The sequence below is a fragment of the Uloborus diversus genome, chromosome 4 (genome assembly GCF_026930045.1).
Source record: "Uloborus diversus isolate 005 chromosome 4, Udiv.v.3.1, whole genome shotgun sequence".
Lineage (NCBI taxonomy): Eukaryota > Metazoa > Arthropoda > Arachnida > Araneae > Uloboridae > Uloborus > Uloborus diversus.
Genome location: NC_072734.1, coordinates 35,950,420 through 35,977,358, shown reverse-complemented (window position 1 = coordinate 35,977,358; position 26,939 = coordinate 35,950,420). Strand labels below are relative to the sequence as shown.

Genomic DNA, 26,939 nt, shown 5'->3' with positions numbered 1-26,939 from the left:
CCAAAATTTTAAAAGTATTTTTTTCTGAAAGCGCATGCTTAAAAACATAGGATCTGACCATTTTTTGATAAATTTGTTTACGTTTAATATTTTTAAAAAATTACTTCAATCGGAGCGCTTTCATTGTTTACGGCTTCTGAATGAAATGCCATTCAGTGTTGCCATTCACAGTGCAAAATATTTGATTCGCATCTTTACTCACGTATATTGGCAACGATGTGGTTGGTAGCAAGCGTGGAGCGCGATTTTAATTCACTGTTGGTTATCATAACGTGGAAACGTAGTAGAAAGATGCGGCCAAGTGCATCATTTGTGACGTCGTCAAGACCGCGCCTTGTTTGAAAAATTGGACATTTTAAAAAATTAATTTAAATACAATGTTGGGAAAATGAAAATATTTTCTCGGTCCATGTTATTTTTTTGCTCATTCTATCCATTTCAATGACTAAAAGTAGTACTTTTGGCTGAAGGAAACCATCCCATTATGAGTAAGATTGAATGTCTTTTTAATGGCTGTTAAAGTTTGTACTTTAAAACTACCGAAAATCCTCAAACCACATATATAATACAGTGGTAGTTTTCAACATAAATCATAAACATACATCAGAAACCCAAAGGGGGGCATCCCCTTTTAATTCCATCAAGGGATTATTAGGGACCAGATTGGTCTCCTAAATCTGACTAATAAAAATGAACTCCAGCTGAAGTAAAATATATTATAAATTAATGAACGCACGCAGTAACAAATTAATTACAAGTCAATGAAATTGCAACAAAATAATAATTGCGCGCATAGCGTCATGTAAATATCAAATTATTTGGATCAAGGCATATGCTTTTTAAAAAATAGAAATAATTTCTAAGACTGAAATATTTGATATCCAGATCTTGCTGTGGACAGATTCAAATCAACATGATAAGTAAATAATAGTTGAGTAATAAGTCATTTGAGATGGTTTTTATAACTATTATTATTTTTATTTTGAATAACCATTTTAGGAGTTTTGATCTTCATACTATACCAAAAGCTGTTAACAACGCTAGCAAAATAGGAATGGAGCAATGAAAAATAGAGAAATTGTGGATCGATCAAAGTTATCCTGAACTACTGTTAGCATTTCCTCGAGAATTTTAAATTTTTATCTTAACCTAGCATCTAAACTTTTTCAGATAAACCAAACTAAACTCATCGGATAAAACTTGTGAAGTCCTTTTTATTCCTCTGAAATAGAGTATTTGATTTTTTACACTTTGGGGGACCGTTAGAGATTACCGTTTTTGGGGAGGAATCCCTTTATCAAACTGCAGAAAAGAATGGATATCAGAGCTATATCCCATTAAAATTTTCAAAATTATTTTTGCATCTCCATTACATCACAATAAAAACATCTTGATAAGATAATGAATAGTATGGTTTGTTTGTTTGTTCTTTATGAAAGATATTAGATGGCTAATAAACTCAACAATATTTCAAGTTATAACAAATTAGTAAAAAGAAAACAAACTTTTTTAGCGACATTTAAAAAAAAAACAGTAGAACTTCCTTAATCCGGATAAACGTAGATCCAAGTCATCCGAATTAATGAAAATACAGATTTAAAAAAAAAAAAAAAAACTATAGATCGATCTTCTAGCTATTATACAAAGTAATTTTTTTTCTTTTTTTTTTTTAATTAAAGACATTGAAATATAATACTGCATAAGGGAAAATTACGAAAATACATTTAAAAAATATAAAATTTGGCCTAAAAATACATTTGTGCTAATTGACCTTTTATTTACGCAGTATGTGCATCTAAATGGCTGTACGAATTAAGCGAAGTCTGGTTTAATAGGAACTGGATTAATGAATCTTTACTGCATTTTTTTACAAGCAAACCACCTTTAAGAATTCAATGTTTCATAAAAAATAAAATTTTACTAAATTTTGGGCAATTTAATTTAGCAAATAGTGATCACTTGCGGAACCCCTGTCATAGTTTTAGGGAACCCTAGAGTTTCGTGTAACTTCGGTTGAAGACCTCTGCTTTACTTTCCATTTCTAAAAAAGGACATCATTTCTACCCTTTCATACATTTTCGAACAAAAGAAAAATTTGCATCGAATTTCAGAACAGTATTTGGCACAAAGAAATTCATTAAGCAGAACTTCATCTATGCAACATTTCCACGCCTCCTAATTCTAGACGTTATTGGGAAATTAGCCGTTATTCATCAAAAAGTTACAAAACTTCAACACTCTTCTAAACACCAAGAATAAACTTTCCCCACTCAAGAATAGAACACTCGAATTTCATCCACACGTTCCACTGGCCGAACTCTCTATCATTAACGCTCGAAATGTATTAAAGGATGTACGAGAGCGATGAAGGTTTGGCTTTGAAAAGTTCTACGGAAGATCGGACATGCGTAAAAAGAACGATGCCATTTGCTGGAACTAAAAACTCGGTGCAGATGTCATTTTTTTCTCTATTCCTTTTTATGCCCATTTATTTATACTTTCACCGATATATTTTTTTTTTCCTTCCTCGTTAGGGAGTTGAAAGAAAGATCATTAAAGCAACGGCTAAAATTACATATCCAGGATAAAGTTGCAAAATTTCTAACTGTGCACATTCAGTTTAGGTTGTTACACCGAGCTTTAAAAAGTATTCTACCTAAGTATTAGCCTACTTTCTCAGAATAAGCAAATCAATAAAATCGGGTTAAATGTTTAAAAGTTAAAAGTTACTTTATACAAGCTCATGTTTGTTATTCTTGGAATTTTCTTTTGAAGTAGCATTTTTCAATAAATAAATAAATAAGTTAAGTAAAAAAGAAACAGGGAAATTTCATTTTCATTTGAAGTTCACGTTGTCTGGCTTTTTAACCTATACAATAAGTTATATTCGTTCTAGAGATGCGGTCTCTGAAAAAAGTTTTAGCTAAAGAGACAGCTGTTTTGAGACGTGTGCAAAAATAACCAAGTGCAGAGTCTGTCTTGATACGTTGGTACAAAACTTATGAAGTTGAAAAAATCTTGAATGAGGGAAAAGTTCATTATGTCATAGAGAAAACACGTTACAACATTAATTTTTTATTCTAGTTTATGTTCATTTAATAATTTTAGTTCACTTTATCCACTGCTTATTGACATTTGATTTGCCTAGAAGCAAAATGGTGCGAATGCCAAAAAAAAAAAAAAAATCTTGGTTAAGATAACTAGTACTAGTAGCAGAAGAAACTCTCTTCTGTTTTTAAACAAGATATGGAACTAATAGCCCTGGTTGGTACTGTCTGACCATGTATTACATGGAAAGGCTAATATCCGGTTTGTAGGCGGAAATGGACGTATCTATTAGTTTATATAGGGCTATTAGTTGGTTTGTTTTAGATGTGCACTTTTACTTCTCTATTATTTAGCTTTAGTTTTGTAAAAATGAAAATTTGCTCACAGCAGCATATTTTAAATCTAAAGTATATTCGATCCAAATTCTTACGGCAAAAATTAATTGATTTATTTTTTCACAACAAAGTTTTGAGTCTACCATTTTGCTTTTACGTTCCTGAACGAAATGAAAATATTTTATTTTATTTATTTATTTTTTGTTTCCATGGTAACTATTTTTGTTTCCCCTATTTATTTTTGAGAATGCAATAAATGAATAAGGCACTAGTGACATTATAAAACGCATACATAAAAATCCCATCGGTATTTTTTCTTCTCCCCTGCTAGATTCATTCAGACGGAATCGTCTTTACATGGCAGATTGCCGAATTACATACAATCCGTGGTCAAACAGTACTGCTATACAGCATGATGTAGAAAAACTTTTCAACGAAAGCCTTCCTATGGTTGTGGCAGTCATAATCATGTGATTAGGATCTGCGTAGGTTTACCCCAACTATAAAGTTTGAAATTTGCAAGAATTTTATTCAAGACTTTAAAAAGTCCACTTGAACCCCTTTGCTTCTTACTGCCTCATTTGTTAGAAATTAGTTTCGGGAAATACGTCCAATCGATGCAAATGGGCCGAATCCAAAAATATAGGTGCAAAATTTCTGTCTCTGCTTTAGAAATTTAAATCGATCTTCACTTCCTCAAAGTCGAAAATAGATCGAATTAAGTGCAAACCAAACAGCAGTAATGTGCCCAGGTCGCGCACAAAAATAACAGCTGACAGAAAACGGATCTATAAAGCATCCATTAATTTATTTGGGTTGTACGAAAAAGAGAGAGAGAGAGAAATTATTTCTAATCAGAGATTCCAGTCTTCGAAAATTTCACTAAAACCTGATTTCAAGACTTCGTTTTCGTAAGTGAAAGTGTGTCAAGGAAAAGGCAGAGGGATCGAGTATTACCTCAAGATACACCAGACAGATACGAAACAAAGCAAAAAATCGTTTGGGAAGGTGGAATGGGGTCGGGAGTGACTACCACAAGGAAAGTTGCACACCTATAATTAAACAAAATACATGATTCGAATTCATTACGCTGCTCACTTCGTAGGTGGACCACTTGATTTGCAACTAGATTACGAAAGGATTCTTTGCCAGAAATTAAATTTCTTTTTCCACGAAATACTTCAATGAATGAGACTATGTAATAAGAGTTTTCAAAGAAAATTACATACTTAGGTACAGATAGTGCTGACGCAATATTGAGATCGATAATTTGCAATTAGTGATCGCAATACCGGTATACCGAATACCACAATTTCGAGCTATTTTGCCAAGTTTGTAATACCGGTGCTTACCGATGGAAAATAATAAATATCTTTTAGTTAAAGAGTTTTCCATTTAATTTACCAAATGTCTACTGTTATTTCAAATATGCATTTTTTTTCGATGGGACAGGACTAATTCAATGCTTCCTTCTAAGTTTAGTTTGGTTACTGTCTTTGCGATTTGAAAATAAATCTAATTTAAAAATAAATCTAATGTAGAGATTCATGTAAAAAAAAAAAAAAATCATTACCCATTTAAGCCTGATTCCTCGAAACAACGGTAAAGTGTAAAGTGTATCCCAAGACACTTGCTAAAACTTTTCACGATGTACACTCAATCATATTCGTAAGATATTTATTTTACTTGCTTCATAAATGTAAATTTATAACAAACAAAAATATTATTATTTGCTTTCGATAAAAGTTATCATGCAACATTTTGAAGTGTCCTTTCAGTACCCTTAAGCAATACTATCAGCTGGTTCACAGTCGCTTCAAATAGCAATTTTGAGTTAGTTTATAAGCATTATCTATAAAAAGCTAAAATACCAAACCCAAATAAGCACAGTACTTTGCGTACATTACTATTTCAAATAAAACAGCAACTTGTTATACAACGTCTCAGAATAGCGCTGGTGCACCGTGGTGCCCATCATGTTCTCCGGATTTAAAAACTTCAATACCTTATATTCTTCCATTCGCTCTTCCATTTTTTAGGAACTCCAAAACTCATGACCATCATTTATGGCAGGGCCCCTTTCCAGATCATGCTGCGGGCCCAGTTTCAGTTTGCCCATGTTTATTAAAGTCCAAAACTGGAGAATGTCGACTTTCGAAACATTCACCGTAGCATATACAGGCAACTCTCGGTAACTCGAAGTTTCAAAATACCGGCTAAAACGTTCGAGTTATTGGTAGTTCGGGTTATGGGAAGTTTCCACAACAGTAAGAGTTTGGGATCCGATGAAAACTTCGAGATAAAGGAATATTTGAGTTATAAACTTCGACTTATCGAGACTCGACTGTTTATGTATAGAAATAAGTTTTGATCTCGATTTTTTCATCCAGGGCCTCTTCTCCGACTGAGCCACATTGTTGTGGTACCATCCAGCCTCATCTAGGGGGCAGTTCCAAAAGTAGCCCTGTATAGTAGCCTCTGTTACTTTCAGAGGTAACCAGTTCTGCTTTAAACGCATCTAGCGGAAAGAAAAGTGGCATCAATTCCATCCAATAACTACTTTGAAAATTCCTTTCCACGAGCTCTTTATCCCAAAAGGAAACAAAACTAATTACACGACAAACAAAACAAAAGAAAGTATGAATCCAAAATATTACCATTGGCGAATAAATGCATTCTTAATTTTAAATACAAATTTCATACAATAGCGCTAAACAAACAATATCTTGGTGAAATAAAGCGCATTCCAAAGAACAAAGCTTATGTAAAACCAATTGATAAAGGTGAATCCATAAGCCTCCGTGATTTATAGAAGATTTACATTGCCTCGCGCATGCGCGTTCTGGAATGCTCAAGTCTTCCATGTTCATACTTCCTCGATTTCACAATGACTTTATGTAGGTCGTAATTGATTTATTTTTGAACAGGAATCTCTCTCCTTAAGACGACCACAATAGAAGACGTTTTTTTCCATATCAAACCGGGAATATTTTTTTCTTCTTGTAGCCATTTCGTGATTTTCGGACATATTACGCCAGATTCCAATGCTGAAGATTGGGCTTAGAATGTGATGTCTTTGACATATTTGCAACGCGGGATTTTGTGTCATCCAGAGTAAGAAATCATTGTCTTATAAGAAAACAAATAACATAGAACGTTTTCTCCACATTTTTCATTTTTTTTTTTTTTTTTTTGTAGGGGGGATCCGTTGAGTTTTAGTGAAAAAAACAAACGAATGATAACGTCAACTGTAAGTAAATTAATAGAAAAAAGTAACGAAAATTATGATTTCAGTTCATTATCTTGTTTGAAAAATAATTATTTTAAAAACAATTTAATAAACTTCAGTTTTAGCAAGCGTTGAAAGAAAGACAAATCAGTATGGGAATGTGGGGTAAAATGAAATAGCGGGACAAAGTGAAATGGCAAAATAATTTCAGTTTTCAGGGTCACCTATCTAGCGATGTTTTAGGTCTTTTGTTAACACTTTTTTAACTCCTTTCCATCCTAGTTTACGTTTTATATTTATCAATTTATTATCGTCTGCAGTGATTATATTTCTTTGTGGTAATAAATTAAAATATCGATTGTGCTATCTTTTGTTTTTGCTAATGGCTACTACAAAATAAATTAGATAGAAAGTGTTTGCAAGTTTCCAATGCACCCCGATTCCACACACTTACCAAAAAGTACCCCACATACGTTTGTTTAGGGAGAAAAAATTATCTTTAATACTAAGAGCAAAAAGAAGAAAAAAAAACTCATTTTCAATGTACTCCCATTCCACACACTAACCCTAAATTATCCCACGTATGTTTGTTTTATGGAAAAACTTTCTCTTCAGCACCAAGAGTAAAACTAATTGCAAGTTACCAGCTCAGCACAATTTCTTCAATCTTCAACAGCACCAAATCAAAACCAGATTCGAAAAATTACTTTTTTGCCAAATCTTTCACCAATATGGCAACATGTTGCCAAGTTAGCGAAAAAATTTGGCGACCAAAAGTGGTCGCCAACTGATAACATCACTTTAGGCTGCATTGAAAATAACACCAATTTTCCCCAAAAAGGCGTAAAAGAGCTCTTTGGAACATCCGAATGCAACCAAGGGAGATTGTACAGTTAGAGCCCACTCAGAGTCTACATACAAAATTCAACCTTCTACGGCATATCGTTTTTGAGTTATGCTAGGTATATACATACACACGTACAAACGTACATACAGACGTCACGAGAAAACTTGTGATAATTAACTCGGGGATCGTTCTTAGGTGCAGATGGGCCAAAAAAGTTTTCAACATTCAATCGGGAGTGAGTAAAATAAAAGTTTATGCCGACACTTGACGGAAATATTTCTTTTGATTACAATACCTTTATTATGTAAAAGGAACTAATGATCTCAGTTTCCAGTGTACCCATATTCCACGCACTTATCCAAATTTTTCTCCATTTTCGATTGTTTGTGGAAACACTTTTCAACCCCAAGACTAAAAATAACTACAAGTTTCCAATTCATCCTCATTTCACCCGAATCTTTCAACTTGCCCAAAATTCTCCCACGTACGTTTGTTTATGGAGAAACTTTCTCTTCAACACCAAAAGTAAAAAACACGATCCCTTAGAAACACCCATCAAACATCCAATCCGAGACATATTGTTCACGCACCGCAGCATCTTATTTGAAAACATCCCAATCTGAAGAACTTTTCCAAGATACTCCACCCCGCCTTTTACAAATGGGTGCGTTTTTTTCAACCCTACTTAAGCCTCAAATCACGTGGGTGGGAAAATCAGTGGGGTGTGAGTGTTTTAGAGGTGGAGAAACCACGATTCAGTAACAACAAAAGTTTGAGCTTGAGTGATTGCGTAGGAATAAGATTTCTCTTTCGTAAAATGCGAAAATAAACTCCACTGTGATGAGTTAAGTGCGTCTATTGAATCTAAACGAAATAGAGAATCAAAGATCCGATAAATAAATAGAAGATTTTTAGTTAGACGACTCTCGTCTTACGTGTTGAATGGTGTCAGACAGATTCAGTTCAACTGGACATATTTATCATTACTCAGCATGAAATTTTAGCCGCAAACTTTAGTCATTTCAATAAGGAATCAACAGAAACACATTTGAAGTAATTCTTTTCATTCAACTTGTTCTGAGAATCTTTTTTATCAATAATTAAATTTTTAAACGTTAATCTTTAATAGAACAGGACAAGATTATAATTTTCATCAGTAAAACGATTAACAAATTCAAGTATGTCGCCATTAAAGAAATTACAGCTGAAATAAAGCATAAATTTTAAACAATCAATCTAATGGACGATAAATAAGTATTAATTGGCTCCTACTAATTCATGTATTTATTTGCAATTCGAATAAGTTATTGAAGGAGCTGCAATCTCTGGCTAATGGCGACTGAAAGAGGTAAAACAAAAAAATGCTGTAATTTATAACCTGCTTTTAAGCTTACTGAATGACAGTAATATTTCATCGTGCTCATGAGGAGAGGAGAGAGGGGGCTTCTTTTCTATTCTTTCAAAATCGCATTACACCACAAACTGTCTGAAACCTCTTTTTCACCACAAAAGAAAAACGTGGAATGCAATCAAGTAAGAAAAACAACGTTAAAAAAAGCACAAATTTGCCAATTACAGCAGACACGTGTTTCGGCGATACAGGGAACGCCTTTTTCAATGCAAAAAGTAATGAGCATATGGATAACGTTTAACCTCTTTCTGTAGTTTCTTAAATCACCACAAGGCAGCGTATTCAAACTCTAGAAGTGCAATCCTGTCTGATTGTCCAAATTTTAATCATACTCGTTTCAAATTTTTCAATCAGTTCCATCCATCTTTGAAGGAACTGCTAGGGGACTTTCCTCATCTTAGATTATTCCCTTCCCTACAGAAGATTGACTTTATGTATTTAATTTAGTGCTTGTCCCTATCTCCTTGTTTTTATCTTTTCATTGCTTTGTTGTTAACATTTTTTATATTATTCAAAAATGTTTCTCAGATTTTCCTTTCGACTCGTCACTCAAAATTTAAAACTTCGTTAATGTGTTCATTTTGGCTTATTTCCCAAAATTCTAGAAGTTTTATGTCCTTTTGCTCCTTAATAAAAATTAGTTTTTTGGTTCTTCTTTCCATTATTCAACAATCGTTTCGCGCCGTATAACCTACTAAAGCTCTTGCGCCAAATCAAACCAACCAACTAGAATTGCGAATTGGCTGTAACAAAAGGATTTAAATACAGTAGATGGATTTCCCGTACGAAAATTCAGATAATTGGACAAGTAACTTCATGGATGCTGTTTCAAAAAGGTTAAAATATATTTTTTGATGCAGCAACAGCGTGTTTTGATCAAACTTGGAATCAAATTAAAAAAAAAGAAAAAATTGTATGCGACTGATTTTTTTTTCACACTTAATACAGGTTGTTAGAATTATATTGTCCTGGACGTGATTTTCTCCCTTCTTCTCTGTCTTCATTCTCCTATACTCTGCATCAGCTTTTGTTACATTTTTGGAGATTTAAAGTTATGGAAACAACGGCAGACGCAAAGTCGGTCAAATAATTAGATCAATTTTGATTAAATTGTTCCAGAATCCTACAGATTTATTTTCATTAAGTGAAAACTATTAACACAAGCAACTCATTAATGAAGTCAAATTGAAATTTAACATCGCATAAATATCCCCTTCTTATTACCTTTTATTAATACTGAAAAATAATAAAAACTTTTAATTAATTTACGACAATTGAAATCAAACTGACGTAAAATGCAAAATATATGAACCGTTTTTAGGTGTGAGATCAAAACAATAAATACCAGCATTTGAGTCTCGTAAAACGTGTTACATGTAGGGGAAAAGGCGGGCCGTGTAAACACGGGGCACAATTGAACATGTTATGACTTAGATCACTTCAAGCAAAAAATCTTTAAAACTTCTCAAATAAGGACAGTACCAGTTGTATCTCTTGGACAAACATTTAGAGTAATGAACCATTTTGTGTTTCTGAGTTGGCAACTTCTTTGTTCTAGCAGGTGTTGAAAAACTTTTATCACTGTCTTCTTCACGTGATTCCCTTTTTAAAGCTAACTGCTAATCTAAATCAAAGTATTACGAACCATTCTATGAACATTCAAGTAAATTTATGACAATGTTTGGATTTTTTTATTTAATTTAAAAAATCTTTATTTTTGCGAATTAGCTCTAAAGTAGACGATGGGGCACTTGTGAACACAACATCTAGGTGCACAAGTGAACAGTTCCAACACCCGCTCTCCGTAATATTGTTATTAGTGTAGGATATTGTAAATATTAAAAAAATGTGTAAATATTTAAAATAATTATTTTCCTATATTGTAAGTTTATTGTTAATTGTTGTTAATATTATTAAATATTTATTTACTTATGTTCATAATTTTAGTTTTTTAATACTTTTTTTGATACCAAAATAATTGATCAATAGTTTAAGTGCTATATAATACTTACAGGAAATAATAAGACACAAAATATTTTCATTTAATAAGAAAATGAAGTTCAAAATCATTTTAAAATACTTTATACACCAGTGTATGAAGCTTAAAAGCAAAAAATATACAGTGCCGGCAAAAAAAAAATATTTACATTTGGTTGGTAATTAAAAACCTTACATTAAACTTCTAGTCATGATTTTATTGGTATGCCCCCTAGTGATTTTTCAGAATACCGAATATTTCGTCTAGGTTGTGGATTCATTTTTCAGCTGCTGCTTTTACAATTGTTCAACTAGAATCAGAATTTCCACATAGGCTATTTTTAATAAACATTTATATTTCGTGCTAAGCTTTAGATAAAGAAAACCTACCTCAGTAGAAAGAACACCAACTAAGAAAAAATGTCGGAGAACAATAATAGCTAAATTATTTTCAAAACAGTAGCATTTAAAATTAGCATACTCCATTGTAATTTATTGTAGAAAACAATAAAAGAAAATTAGGAACCTTATGACTAAGGCAATTTATCGATGCAATGAGTTGCATCAAAGCAAAATTCATCGCGACTCCATCAAGTCCTCTCAGGTGCAACCAAAAAGACCGAAATACATGCTTTAAAAAGAGGAGAACCAGTCACGCGTGTTAACACATAATAATCTGTTATTTTAGAACATGGCAATCATATCTGAAACAAATACTTTATTATTGATCTGTGTAGCGATAAAATTGAACGGTTTGTTTAGAGATGGCAGAACTGAGAATGATTTTTCTGTAACAATCATGTATAATCGTATGTAGCTAAATCCGATTTTGAGGTAAAGGTAATTTTCGACTTTAGAACAAATTTGAGTGTTGCATATACGTATTTTCCTTATTACAAGAACATAAAACATAGCTTTTATTGCATTTAGTATTTTTGTTTGTCTTTCTTCGAAAATAGTTTGCAATCATGGCAGCTAATTACGAAGCTATGATCGAGCACAGAAAATAAAGCCTTTAAGCACAGTGCCCATTTCAGTCAAATTTTTTAGTCCACCCTTTTAAGTGCTATCCCGGCAAAGCCTTGCGGTACCGTTTGGTGCCAGCAATGATTGCACTACAAACATCTCTTTTCCCTTAAAAACGTAAAATTACGAGTTTTTTGCTAGCACATGGAGCTACAGGATGACTTAAAGAAGTTAAAAAAAAAAAAAAAAAATCACGCTTTGCCGGATAAAGGTGAAAGAGGTAAATAGAAGCTTTAGATTAATGTTTGAGGACACTAGATAATATGAAAAAAAAACTTATCCCCAAAACGAATTTTTAATTTTTTAGCAGTTGTAAGTTAAAACTGAAACAACAATTAAATACAAATTGTAAATTATTTCATTTGCACAAGTTATATACAGTACTAGCAAATGAAATTAAATGTTGTTGGTACACATTTTGAACTAAAATTTTATATACGTGCTTCAAAGCCACCAGGTATTCCTTCTCTAGTGCAAGAATATAAAGACATACATTATATCAGTTATTGTATACTATTTCAGTCATACTATTTTCAACTTTATGCCTAACTACGCTATGGACTTGTTAATGCGTAATAGTGTTGTTTAGCAAACATTTTTATTTGCGTTAAAATATGTAGGGGAATGTGAGGCAAAGCGAAATACTTAATATGATTGAGCTTTGTCAAAATGAACAAATTGGAAATTTGTTTTGAAAATTAATGTACATAAAGAAAGAACATTGTATTTGATTATAAAACTTTTATTGAAACAGGGCAAAATCAAAGTAACGGACGTACCATTTGTAAGAAAAATACAACAATTCAAGATGTTTTCTAGCTTATTTATTGATTTGCTGGTTAAAATTTTGGCATCTTTAGATCAAGCCTAACATTTTCTTTCACCCCGTACAAGTTTTTGTCCAAATGCATAAAATAAATCTGAGAACTATACATTTTTGTGACTGGTAACGGACGTACTATTTTTGGACAAGACTTTCAATAGAAGGCTAGTGTTGATCAAAATTCTCTAATGAAGAATATCTAAATAAATATTAAAAGCATTACCAAGATAAATAATCAACTTTTTTTATTATTATTATTTTTTTAATCATAAAACCAAAAACATTCTAAATATACTTTTTTGTATAATCCTTTTATTATTTTTTTTTATTTTTGAAAATCAAATGATAGATGCTTTGAAAAAAACAAAAGTTTTATGTATTTAGAATATACAAATAATCTAAAACCATCTGAAAATGCCTAATTTCGGTAACCCGTTACCATTGATTTACCCAATTATTTTCATGAAATAATAATTATTTTTTAGGATGATGTTATTCAACTGAAACAAAAAGTAAGCCTACAATTTGGAAGTTTTCTGCTAAAAAATAAATTAATAGCATCATTTTAAACCAAAATTAGTAACGGACGTATCAAAGTAATTCAGAAAAATATTCATCAGCATTTTTGAGACATATTAAATCTATTGTTGAAAAACGTTTTGAATTATTCAGAACCTTTGAACAATATGCAAATAAAACAGGTGAAAAGAAAAAATATATTTGATATTTTCCTTTTTAAATACGTAGTCTAACTTATTACTCTTGCGTACTGCTGTTTCTAACCAATTGACAGATACCTAAACATGAACTTAAAACCAAAAATCTATTGCAAGTATAAGCATTACCAATGCATTTTCAAAAATCTGCAAGCTTTTCCCTTTAAAGTGAGGTATCATTCAAATTTTTAGGGCCCAATTTGAATTTTTGAGAAAAAATTTAATTTGAGATCATCTTGCCCTACAGTATTTTTTATTTTTGGCAGTAAATTTGCGATTTGAAAAAAAAGTGATGGGAAATTTTCACCTTTTTTTTATGGGGCAAAGTGAAAAATAAAATATTTTTCTTCTAAAATGTTTTCTATTCGATTGTAAAAGATATTTTTGATCAAATGAATCAGTAAATAAAAGTTAGAATGAATAAATGAAAACATAAGGAAACAGTTAGCACATAGCTAAAGAGATTAATTAATTAATTAATGCATGAGAAAAAATAAATGAGTATGTAAAAGAGTGAATGAATAAAAAATAATCCAAGGAACGAGTAAATAATCAAATTACTAAATGAAGGAACGCAAATGAATTTATTTACAAATGAATACTTAAGTGATTTAGTAAATGATTAAGCACCTAAAGGATATAAACTATTCACTTTTCCCAATCCACTTAGCACCGCATGTACTTGCCTAATTGTAAAGATTATTTAAAATTCAAATAAGCTTAAGTTAACTAACTGCACCGAATATTAGAAGGTCTCAATTAATGTTTGAAATGTTAATAAGAACTTAACCATTTTATAATAAGAAAAATAATTTTTGACTTGCCACAAAGTATAACAATATGAGAACCAATTTTTAAAAATTGCCTGTATCATCTTTTTTTACTATCTTTGGAGGTATTTTTTTCCTGACTGAAGTAGACGACTTGTGCTATTACATAGTTAAAATATTACCACATAGGTTGCGGTAAAAGCAGATTTAAAATTACACCATTTCACTTTGCCACGCTATTTAACTTTGCCCCACATTCCCCTACATAATTTAATTTTTACCGTGATTACTAAAAAAACTCAAAAAAACTTCAAACTAAAAATTTTACAAATATGCATGTATGTATACCGAGATGATTTTGGAAATCTGAAATAAGCCTAAAAAATTGAGTCAAGCATACTATATTCAAGTGTTGTGTTTTTTAAATAAAAATTGAAATTTAGTGGAAAAATAGGAAGAAAAAAAATAGCAATTTTTAAAACTTTACATTGGAATATTTTTTTTTCTTACATCAAAATGACAGATAGTCTAAATAATAAAAAATAGTATAGTACATACATCCCTGCGCATGTATAAAAGCTGGAGTAACTAAGAAACCTCAAATCCAAAAGATATTTTTAATTTCAAAATTATACCTCGCAATTTAACATGGTCTGTAAGTGAAGCAAAACGGTTAGTTGTTTCTTCTTTTATTCTTCCGGGGCCAAAACACGGATCTGTTCTGCTACCTTAAGCTTAACCTGCGTGACGTTTTGAAGAACTGAATTTGCATTTTCTTTGCATTATGCAGTGAGTTAATTAAAAGAAAGAAGTAATAATAGGAAAGCAGAAAAAATCTAGTGGTTTTTGAAAAAGTAAACTTAATCTTCATTCCGAAATGATTAATGGAATCTTATCAGAAACCGGATAGGAAAATAGTAGGAAATTCTCTAAATTAATTTGTCATGAAGTAAATTATAACATTAAGAAATATTAAGAAGAATGTTAAAAAATTTAATTTGTAAACAAATATTTTTAGAGATAAATACTGTAAAAGCACTTATTTTCACGAACCTCAATTTTAAAACAGTAAAAAGTCAATACTTTGAACCACCGTTTCTCAATCTTTTGTGAATCACGGGCTAGTAAAAATTTCAGAAAAAAAATCGTGAACCGGTGAGGGAGTATTTTTTCTTCTTTTTGCCATTACGTAAAGAGCTCCTTAAAAACCCCCATTTTTTGAAATGCCTCTAAAATCTGTTAAACGAAAAAGTGGAAGTTCTCCTTTTCAGGAAACGTAGTGCTCAGTAGTACTAATAAACTGTAAAAAAATTAAAATTTTTGAAATTAACATATTTGAGAAAAATCAAAAACATTATTTTAAACTTTTTTTTTCAAAAGACAGTGGAAAAAAAATCTAAAGCATATATTTTAAAATGTTGCATATGTTTTTTAAACAAGAAAAAATTCTTTTAAATGAAACAAATCGCAGCAAAATATGTTCTACCGTTCCTGAGATAATGTACTTTAAAGATTTTGACGAAAATCCTAAGCGAGAAATCATGACAGGACCGCCATCTTTCGGCGGCCTGTATCTCGGCCTAGGAATTTTTTTTGGGCAAAAAAAGAAAAAAAAAAAAAAACACTTTTTTTATTTTTTTTAATAAATTTTAACATATGTTAAAGTTAAAAAAATCCGAGACCATCATGTTACAGCCCTTGTTGAATTGACATGGATTCTACCATTAGAATATTATGTAAAGAGAAAAATTATAGTAAAAAAGAGCGTATGTAAATAAATTTATTACTATATTTTTAATTTAGTTTTATTTTATTAACTTATTCTTGAGTAAGGAAATGTTTAAGTGAACAAGTATGATTTATTTTTTAAATTTTATTTTGAAGATCGTCCCCACCGACCTGTGCCGGTCCGCCGGACCACTGGTTGAGAATCCCTACTGTAAACACATTCACTCTTTTAAAACTTTTCACTTGCTCTTAACTTTTAACTATTATTTTTTTTAATTCCTCAAGCATAAGCAAATAAAAAAAAATCAGAGTTATTAGAATTTTTTTTTTTTAATTTTACATGTAATGCAGGACAAAAAGAAAGATTATCCATTATTTTAGCTGGAAGCATTTAAAAATTATTTTCCGAAGAAGCTTCATAAATAAAGTTAATTCAATATGTAAGGGGAAAAAATTGTTCATCTCTCTATAGTTTCTCTGATTTCATTTTTTACTTAACATTGTGGTTAGTATCCGTTAATTTAGAAACTACCTGTGTTATTTTTATTTTTTACAAATCTGGCCTCTTCCCTTTAATTCAGGAATTCTCAAACTCTGGCGAGGTGGAGCAGCACTGGTTCTTAAAAGTTGACCGCTAATCAAAGCTCAAAATAAAGGTAAATATTCATTGCTTTTCAAATTGAAGATAATTCAAAAACCATTTTCTCAATGTATTTTTAGAAATTAATTAAAAAAGCGAATTTAAAACATATTTGACTCATTTTCAGTCTATTTAAGTAAAAGTCAAAATATAAGGAAATCAAAGAAACTATAAAGGGATGAACAAGTTTTTACCCCTACATATTGAATTAACTTCATATTTGAAGATTTTTTAGAATTTACTACGTTACGTTAAAATTTTACTTATCTGCGTTTTTTAAAAAAAATTCTTATTCAATAAAAAATATATAAAGATCACATGTTAAACAATGTTTGTGTTACTTTAATTTTGCACTTTTATTTTCTTTCTTTTTCATATTTTATTGCAACATTTATCAAAAATTTATTTATTTTTCCATATTAATTACAATAATTTATATCAAAGTATTACAGTATTCAAATCATAACAAAAGCCTTACAATTCAACTATGCAGCAATTCTTTAATAACGAGAAAAAATGTACGAAAAGAGAAAAAAAAATCCCTCGCCGGTCCGAGATATTCTTTCAGAAATTTAAGAAATTTCAACTTGGCCGCAGGTCAAAAAGGTTGAGAAAGCGGCTTCAGTTCTCATAATATAAAACGTTGTTAAAATATCTATCGGAAAAAAAACATCATTAAGTGCATTTCAGAATAAAATATTTTAGGAAAATTAATGCTGATTGAAATGTTGAGACATCAGTTGAGACAAACTGTCCATTTTTTTTAAAATTTTTTTTTTCTTTTTTCTAAATTTTCATCGCTCAAAATCTTTTGCCTGTTGCAAAATTGCCACAGTTTATCGTTATGAATACAAAAAGTTATGAGTTTTAACTGTGCTATATATATATATATATATATATATATATATATATATATATATATATATATATATATATATATATATATATATATATATATATATATATATATATATATATATATATATATATATATATATATATATATATATATATATATATATATATATTGATAATTTTATTTCTATTTATTTTCTCTCTTTTTTTGTTTGAATTAGATGTTTTCCAAAGCCAAAGTAAGAATTTAATTTTAAAATAATATTAACTTGCATGTAATCAATAAAAAATGTAAATGTGTATAACTTCTTGCGCATAACTACTAAGAATTATGTTTTTTTTAAATTATTATTATTATTATTAATAAAGGATATTATTCTGTTGGTAAAAATTAAAAATATAGATAAAGTAAAAATATAGTATGAAAATTATGTATCCTCTGTATCTGTACTGTCTTAGCACACGGAACATATATTAACAAGCGTTTACTCAGTTAAAAATATAAGTATTGTTTTAATCTGAATTTTATGCTTTATAATGTAAATATTACATTTAACGTGACAATTATCATTATTCTTACTTTTATTATTACTTGTATCACTGTTATTATTTCAGTTTTTCCTCTCTAAGCTATCAATTCTTCACCAATATTTATTGAAACACAATGATGATATATTTGCAATGTTTAAAGAATATTAGTAAACTTACATCACACTGAACCTTAAAATATTTCAGCATTTGAATTCTAAATAATATATATTTTTCAATTTGTATGTTTTTGTTATGAAAAATATTTTTTTGCTGGAAAAATCCAATAGAGAGCGAGAGAAAGAGAAAGAGAGAGAACAATAAAATTTTCATCGGAATTAGCTGTATCACCGTAAAAATGTTTTTAAAACATTAAAAAAAAATACTAGAAAGCTTTCATCACACTAAAATTGTTAACTATTTCAGCATTTGAGTCGTAAACAATATTTATAAAAAAATATTATGTTTTATTATGAAAAATTTTTTTTTCTGAAAAAAATCCATGAGAACGAAGGAGAGAGAGAAACATCTGTCTCCTCTTTATCTGTACTGAGTTTGCACACGGAACATACTTTAATTTGCATGTACTCTACAAAAAATATGAAGAATTTTGCTGTATGAAAATTACGAATTAGAATACGAATGATTGAATTTTTGTAATTATCATTACTTCTACACTTATTATTACTTGTACTACTATTACTTTAAAATTTTACTTCCTAAACGATCGATTTTTCACCGATATTTGTTGAAACATAATGATAATATTTTTGCCACGTTTAAAAATATTAAACGTTCACCACACAAAAATTATGAAGTAGTTCAGCATTTGAATTGCAAACGATATTTCTAATATAATATTCTGTTTTTGTTATGGAAGATATTTTTTATGTTGGAAAAATCTAATAGGAAGGGGGGACTATGTCCGCTATTTATTTGTTCTGAGATTGCATGCGAAAGCATTGAATAGCATGGAAAAATTAAAAGAACTATAGAGAAATAAAGAAAGGCGAAGGAGTTTTGAAATTAAATCTTAAACAATATTTCTAAAAACTATTATGTTTAAATTACGGAAAATACTTTTCAGTTGAAAAAACTCCAATGTAGAGAATAGAGAGAGAAAAAAAGTCTATATCTCCTATTTATCTATTCTGAGTTTGCAAACGGAAACATTACAGAACATGGAAAATAAAAGGAACTATAGAGAAATAAAAAAGGTGAAGAATTTCTGCAATTAAATCTTAAACGATATTTCAAAAACTATTATGTTTTAGTTACTGAAAGTATTTTTCTGTTGAAAAAAAATCAACATAAAAAATAGAGAAAACAAAATCTGTCTCCTATTTATCTGTTCTGAGTTTGCACGCGGAAAACTTAATGAGCATAGAAAAATAAAAAGAACAATAGAGAAATAAAAGGAGAAAAGAATTGCAACATTTAAATCTGAAACTATTGATTCCAAAAATGATTCTGTTTTTCGTATAAAACATATTTTTCTTCTGGAAGAAATCCATTACAGAAAAGGAGAGAGAGAAAAAAAATTCTGTTTTATTTTTATCTGTACCGAGTTGGTACTCGGAAGCATTAAAGAGCACAGAAGAATAAAAAGAGTAAGAATTTCAGCATTTAATTTTTAAACTAGATTTCTAAAAATTATTATGTTTTTTTTCCAATGAAAAATAGTTTTCTGCTTTAAAAAATCTAATAGGGGGATGGACAATCTGTCTCCTTTTAATCTGTACTGAGTTTTTACACGGAAGCATTAAAGATCATAGAAAAATTAAAAGAACAATAGAGATTTTTTTAAATCAATATTTAAATCTTTAAGTAATTTTTGAAATATATTATATTTTTGCTCTGAAAAATTAATTTCTTCTGGAAAAAATCCCTTAGAGTTAGGGAGAGAGAGAAAAAAAATCTGTGTCCCAGTTATTTTTTCTGAGTTTGCACGTAGAAACATAGTACAAAAATAGCACTGCATATACATTCTTTTTTTAAAAAATGGAAAAATAGAAAGAGTAAATAATTTCCGCATTGAAATCTTTTACAACACTTCTCAAAATTATTATGTTATAAATAACATTTTTTTGATGATAAAAATCCTATAGAGATAGGGAGAGGGAGGGTGGGTGAGAGAGAAAGAGAAAAAAAATGTGATTTTACTTTTATCTGTATTGACTTTGCATAAGGAAGCATTAAAAAAGATGGAAATAAAAAAGAACAATAGCAAAATAGAAAAATAAAGAGTCAAATTTTCAGCATTTAAATATTTGCAAGTTTTAATGTACGAAATATGAATGCTTCAATATTTCTAAAATACTGTGTTTTTGTTATAAAAAATATTTTTGGTGGAAAATATTCAATATAGAGAGAGGGAGCCAGTGTGAAAGAAATCTCTCTCATCTTTATCTGCATCGAGTTTGCACACGGAAGCATTGAACAATAGCAAAATAGAGAAACAAAAAGATTAAAAAAAATTAGTATTTACAATATTTCTTTAAAATATTACATTTCTGCCATGTGAAAAATATTTTTCTGCTGGAAAAAATCCACTAGCGAGAATGAGAAAACAGTCTGCTTCCTTATCTGTACTGAGTGCACACGAAAGCAATAAAAAGCACAGAAAAATAAAAAGAGCGACATTTTCCCTCGCACCCGGACATCAAAAACAGAACTAAATCCCCATCCTTCCTCAAATAAATATCGCAGAACATTATTGCATCCGATTGTGGATACCGGCGTGGAATATCAAACACGGGGGAGAGGGAAAAAAAATCTCACCTTTTTTCCTTCTCTTCACACGGTCAAAAAACGTTCCATTTTGGGTGTTGTGTATATTCCTTCATTTGTTATTGTATATTCCTCTTTCGCATCCAGCGGTTGCGAGTCGACTCCATGAGATGGAATTGACATTCGATGCCACGAAGCAAGCAGGTGGTTCCGCGCAGGCGCAGGGCCGCTCCGCTAGCGCTCTACCTGTACCTGGAAAATGGCGACGGCCAATCCGGGCTGCAGAGAGGATCTCTGACCTGCGAGAGGCGCGCCGTGACCGCATCACAATGGAAGATACTTTAATGGTTTTGTTTTATCGCCGGATTATATTATGTGTTAAAACGTTCTAGTTGAAAAATTATCGTTTGATTTTCGTCTTTTGCAGCCGGAAGAAATTCAAGAATTATGATTTCTTCATTTCATTTTAGAATTAGATAACACGCATTAATGATTTTTTCCCTTACACAATGTGGAATATTTTTTATTTATTTACTTTTTTAAAATTCCCCCCAAATGGGGAAAAAAGTAATTTTTACTTCAGAACTCAAAAACTGAAATTTTATTTTACTACTAAATTTATTTACAAAAAATTCGTTTCGCATGAACAAAATTTCTGAAAACAAAAATTTTAAATACATGCTCGATTTTTGCCTTTTGAAATTTGGAATTTTTTAGAAAATGATTTTTTGAGGCATGCCTTGATCACATTACAATGAAAAATACTTTAATGGTTTTGTTTTGTCGCCAGGTTACATTTTGTGTTTAAAAAGTAAAAGAAAAATCTCGCTTCGGAAGTAATTCGAGACTTATGATCCCTTCATTTCACTTCAGCAGTAGCTAATGATTTTTTTCCCTTAAATATTGCGGAATGTATTTTATATTATTAAAATTTTGCTCGTAGGTGTAACAAAATTTAATTTTTACTTTAAAGTTCGAAATTATCGTATGGGTTTAGTCTTTCGCAGCTGGAACAAATTCAATGCTCATGATCATTTCATTTCATTTCAGCATCAGCTAATAAGCATTTCATAAACAATTTGTATTTTTTTATCTTATTAAAATTTAATTCAAATTTAGAAAAAAATATTTTTTACTTTAGAGTTAGAGAATTAAAATTTTATCACACAATGACAATTATTCACGAATCTTTTCTTTAAATGCGAAAAAATTCCAAACAGAAGTATCGTTGACGTGCTTGATTTATGCCTGTTTGAACTAAAGGTTAATCCCTGGAAAAAAAGTGTTGAGAGTACGTCAAGAACAACCATGCAACAGCTGCAATGATATATATATATATATATATATATATATATACCAGAACTAAACGAGTCTACTTTCTGTACACCAACAACGACTTTTTAGCAAGTGATCAATTTTCTCTTAATTAATTAAGACTGCATTTTATGTTAAACATACCTTTTAACATTTGAAACTGATTTTAAAATGCAAAATATGCCTCTCTCATCTGATGAAATAGATACGTCAAAAAGAAATAAATGAACAAATAAAGTAGTAACACCTTTTATACCATACAACTCATATATATTTCTTTTTTTCATAAGAAAATCCTTTAACCCTCCCTTCTTTTATTTAAGAAGCTCATCAAAATCAATACTTTTATCAATTAAAAAAAATCGTTTGTAGCTCTATCTTCTGAGTAAAAATGAAGTTCCTCGGATTTTAGGTTTTTTTTTCTCCGTTTTGAATTAAAACACAATTTTTTGGGGGAAATAAATAAATGAATAATAAAATGTCCTCTTAAAGGATTATCAACAGAAAAAAATATCCTGAGCCCCTTCCTCCCTTGGAGCATAACCTCATTTGTGGACACCTCAAACAGTCCGTTTGAAGCACTGCTCAGAAATATGTTTTCTGCTTTTTCTACTATGCAGACACATTTGAAATGAAACTGTTAAATAATCATTGTTTTTCAATGATACAGAAGAAAGGACCGAGGCTATTCATGTACGAAAATAACCAAAATAAGCTATTATTTTATGTGCTGCCAATGCGAGAGCTGCAAACTTTCAACGAATGATTTCAAAAACATTGAATTAATGACCAAATTTTAAAACATAATACAGTTGTTAGCTAAAGTTTAAATGTAAATACTTCGTAATTTAATTACGATTAACCAATCACTTAAATTGAGTAGAAAACATTATCGAAAAAAATGACTATGAGCTACGTTTCTTGCGGTGTTGCGAGTCAATGCAGAAAAGATAGTTTTACAGAAGGTGTGGATAGAGCACGACATTGGTTTGAGATTGAGTTCTGTGGGAATTTCGCTAAACAGACAATGAGCTTAGCATCTCATTTTGCCATGAATTTTGACTGTTCACCATAAATACACTCAAACCTGTTTTTTTTCTTCTTTTTTGCGGTATATGAAAATTTTAATCAGATTGGGACTCAACTGACGAAGTTATTTTTAAAACGAGTGAAAGGTAGTATCTTCAAGTGATGACAGGGGCATCCCGATGGGAAGTCACTGTGACTTCCCAAAAATTTCTTTATTCGGAAAATTTTGTCCGACCATTCGGCAAAATTATCCTCCCTTTGATTTCGTTTAAAAAAGCAATTCCTTGTTATTTCGTAAGTTTTGGGGCTATTTTCTGCTGAAGACTCTTTTTATGTGATCCCTATCTACGGCATAAAAAAAATATTTTTTAACTGTGTTACGAAAACAACTTTTTGTAGCTACTCGTAAAGTTTCGAACGATTTTTTAATGCGATTTTTCTTATGCGGTTCCTATCCACTGTATAAAAACAAGTTTGTTTGTACTAATTTATGACGTCATACGTTTGTGATCCTTTTGATTAATTTCGTTTCATGTTGGAAATTTCAGCTTAATTGCATCAAAAAAGCATAACTTCAAAAATAAATACTTAAATAATAAAAAGAAATACCTAAGATATATATTTTTTTAATACAAATAATGGTTTAAGCACCGTTCAGTTAAATAAAAATGAAATAATCTACTTATTTGTCTTATATTTTATGCTGTTTAAGCACAAGTTATAAATATTTCTAATTATTTACATCTCACTATCGCAATGCGATATGAGTTCATCCGTTTATACCTTTTCCAAATACAGTACCAGCTCGTTTATCCGGATTAACTTGAACCAAAGGCAATCCGGATAAGCGAGAATCCGGATAATCCGGGTAATAAGCAAAACACATTCTGAAGCAGACTTATCTATTATTACAGCAAAAACAATGCCTTGTAACAAAACTACATAGTATCGTTTCTCGCAAATACTTCATCATTTATAGTTCAGCTGTAGTGGTGTCGAACTGGCGCTCCAAGTACGCCATATTGATTTTTGGTTGTGTATTTCTGGTGGAAGTGAAAGTTCTTATTTCTTGGTGGAAGTGAAAGTTCGATTTTTAGCAGAAAGTTAAAGTTTATATTGTTGTGTCCATCACTGATTGTTAATTGTTTGTAGTACGTTCTATGCAGGAGTTGTACGTTTGATCAAGGAAAAGAACCGAATATTTCACGCAATTACAGTCCCGTTCTTGTAATCGTTATTAGAAATTATTATTTAAGTAAATATCTTTTTTTCCCCGGATAAACCGGAGGTCCAGATAAATGGGAGACGGATAAATAAGGTTGTACTGCATGGCATAGACTGAACAGTGATTGAACATTGAAGCACAATTTCATTTTTAAATATTCATAACAACGCATAAAACTAGTGTTTAGCACATGACAATAAAAACATTTTAAATTATATCTCATTACATTTTTTAAATTGGGAGAACTTTTACGCTTCTGCGTCAGGTTTTTTTAAGGGTTGAAATGATAAAAAGTGCACGTGTGAATGAGCACCAACGACGAGTGTGAAAACGCAAAAATTTCTAGTCGTTTTCTTTTTGAAAGTGTATAGAAGAGGGGTACCCAAACTTATCCGATTCGCGGCACCCTTTGAAGAATTGGAATTTTCTCACGACACCCTAGTCTCGTTCTATACATTAGAAAATCACCCGTCAAGGTATGACGGGTTTAAATTGCTTCTACATTTGAACGAAGCAATTGCCTGTTTGGCGATGTTTTCATGGCTAAAATTTTAACCGTAACTCCAGTGAATTAATCCCAAACTCCAATAGATTGCGCTCATTGTTGACCACATTTTCACTTTTTTTTCATTCTCCTAAAATGAAAGTCTTACCAATAAAACAATTAAGTTACCGGATCCAGTTCAGCCCTGTCAAAATAAAGCATTTCCCTGCATGTCAAACATTTCCAGAAAATATTATCAAATTATTGTGCTGTGGCGCGAGTTTCATTGTTGATGACGTCAGCGTTACTATATCAGTGAATTCACTTTTATATGTATGGGGATTATTTTACGGTGCACACTTCGCGGCACCCATCACATCTTCCAGCGACACCCGCTTTGGGAACCCCTGAGAAGGAAGTTGCTACTGCTAATTCCTCTAACAAAAATATTTTGAAACCTTAGGATTTTTTCCCCTCTAAAGCTGTTTATTACATACGATGTGTTCGTTCACTGGTCCGTCTTCCCAACACGTTTGAAAAAGAAGAATGAAAAATGAATTACTAATTGGACTATTCCACGAAAAAGCAGACATTTTGTTCCGCACGAAACATATATATATTTAATTTCAAAACGTGAAAATCAACGCAAAATTACGCAAAACAATTTTGCGTAAGAAATCGCATGTGTATGTGTAGATAAACTTCGATACACTTCATTAAAAAATAAAATTAGAAAAGAAATCAGATTTTTTTTTTTTTTTGACTTAATAAATCACGCGAATCGAGAGTACATTTACTAGGTCGACAAATTTTAAACTTTTAGCCCCTCTTTTTTTGTATATGTATGAAATTATGAGGAAAACTTTGTCAAAATTGTCTCACACATAACCGCGGAATCACCCAAATGAAAAGGATGAAGTAACTAATTACAACTAAAAATAAGTGCTCACGGTGAACAGTCAAAATTAAAGGCAAAATAAGACGCCAAATTCATTGTCAGTTTGACGAAATTCCCATATAACTCAATCTCAAGCCATTGTCGTGCTCTATCTACACCCCTTGTAACCCCCCTACACCCTTTATAAAATTATCTTTTCAGCATTGACTCGCAGCACCGCAAGAAACGTGACCCTTAATACATCGTATGTCCTTCTAAAATGTTTTATACTCAATTTAACAGACAATAAACAGTTAAATCGCAATTAAATTGCGAAGTATTTAAACTACAGTTAACAGCTGTATTACGTGTTTAATTTTTTTTAATGGATTCAATGTTTTTGCAATTATTTGTTGAAAGTTTGCAACTTACGTATTGGTAGCACTCAGGACAATTGCTTGCTTTAGGGACATTTCACAGTATTTTTTCCAAATGTAGGGTCCACAACATCACACGTTTTTGCCATAACTATTTATTTTACCGTTTGATTAGCACAAAATTTTATTTGGATTTAGTCCTACCAACACACAAACTAAAAATAAAACAATACGCTGGTCAAACAGTAAATTAAATAGCTGTCAAAAAAAATGTCATGTTGCGGACTTTACATTTGGACAAAATTCTGTGAAATGGCCTTTTGGTAATGTCCATACATGAGTGCCTTCAGTACCATCCCTGTCCAACCTTCACCTATTCCCCTACACTCCCATATGATTTATTAACGGTCCCTCAGTGAATAACACTGCGGTCATAAGCTGTTCTTAAGTTCTAATCCTCTTCCTCTCCAAGCGCCAATCCACCGATAATGGGATCTCCAAAATTATCCCAAGAGCAAACATAATTTCTAAAGCTTTATTTTTCTTTATGACGAACACATCATCATGTAGATGACGGAGACAGATAATCCCCGTCCTTGAATTACTGTTCTTTTTTTCCAAAAACCTACTTTTCTAGCGGCTCCCCATTGTCTCGGATGAAAAGCTAAAAAAATGGTGCCTTTTCTGATGGTGCCACTGCAGAAGTATAAAAAGGCAGAAATTATTAAGGCAGACACCTTTTGTGAGTAATCAAGTCCGAGCAGCGGCCAGGGTTGCCGGGTGAAAATTTAGAAAAATAGCCAATCCGCTTCTTGAAATTAGTCAAGACAGGGATGCGGAGTAAGACGACTCCGGCTCCAGAAATTCTGGAGCCTGCGAGTCTGACTCAGACTCTTAACTCCTCTATCCCACAAGTAGTCCGACTCTGACTCTGACTCCGCAAACAACACTGGCAGTGTGGACTTTGGGG

General features: G+C 31.0%; 1 protein-coding gene across 1 annotated transcript in view; it reads right to left on the bottom strand.

The window, feature by feature from the left end:
* The window catches only part of LOC129220241 (uncharacterized), a gene marked incomplete at its 3' end in the record, with an annotated part of 91,420 nt that extends 70,571 nt beyond the window's left edge, over positions 1-20,849 (bottom strand). Inside the window, 1 exon segment of the mRNA XM_054854609.1 lies at positions 20,715-20,849.
* Positions 20,850-26,939: the final 6,090 nt, after the last annotated feature.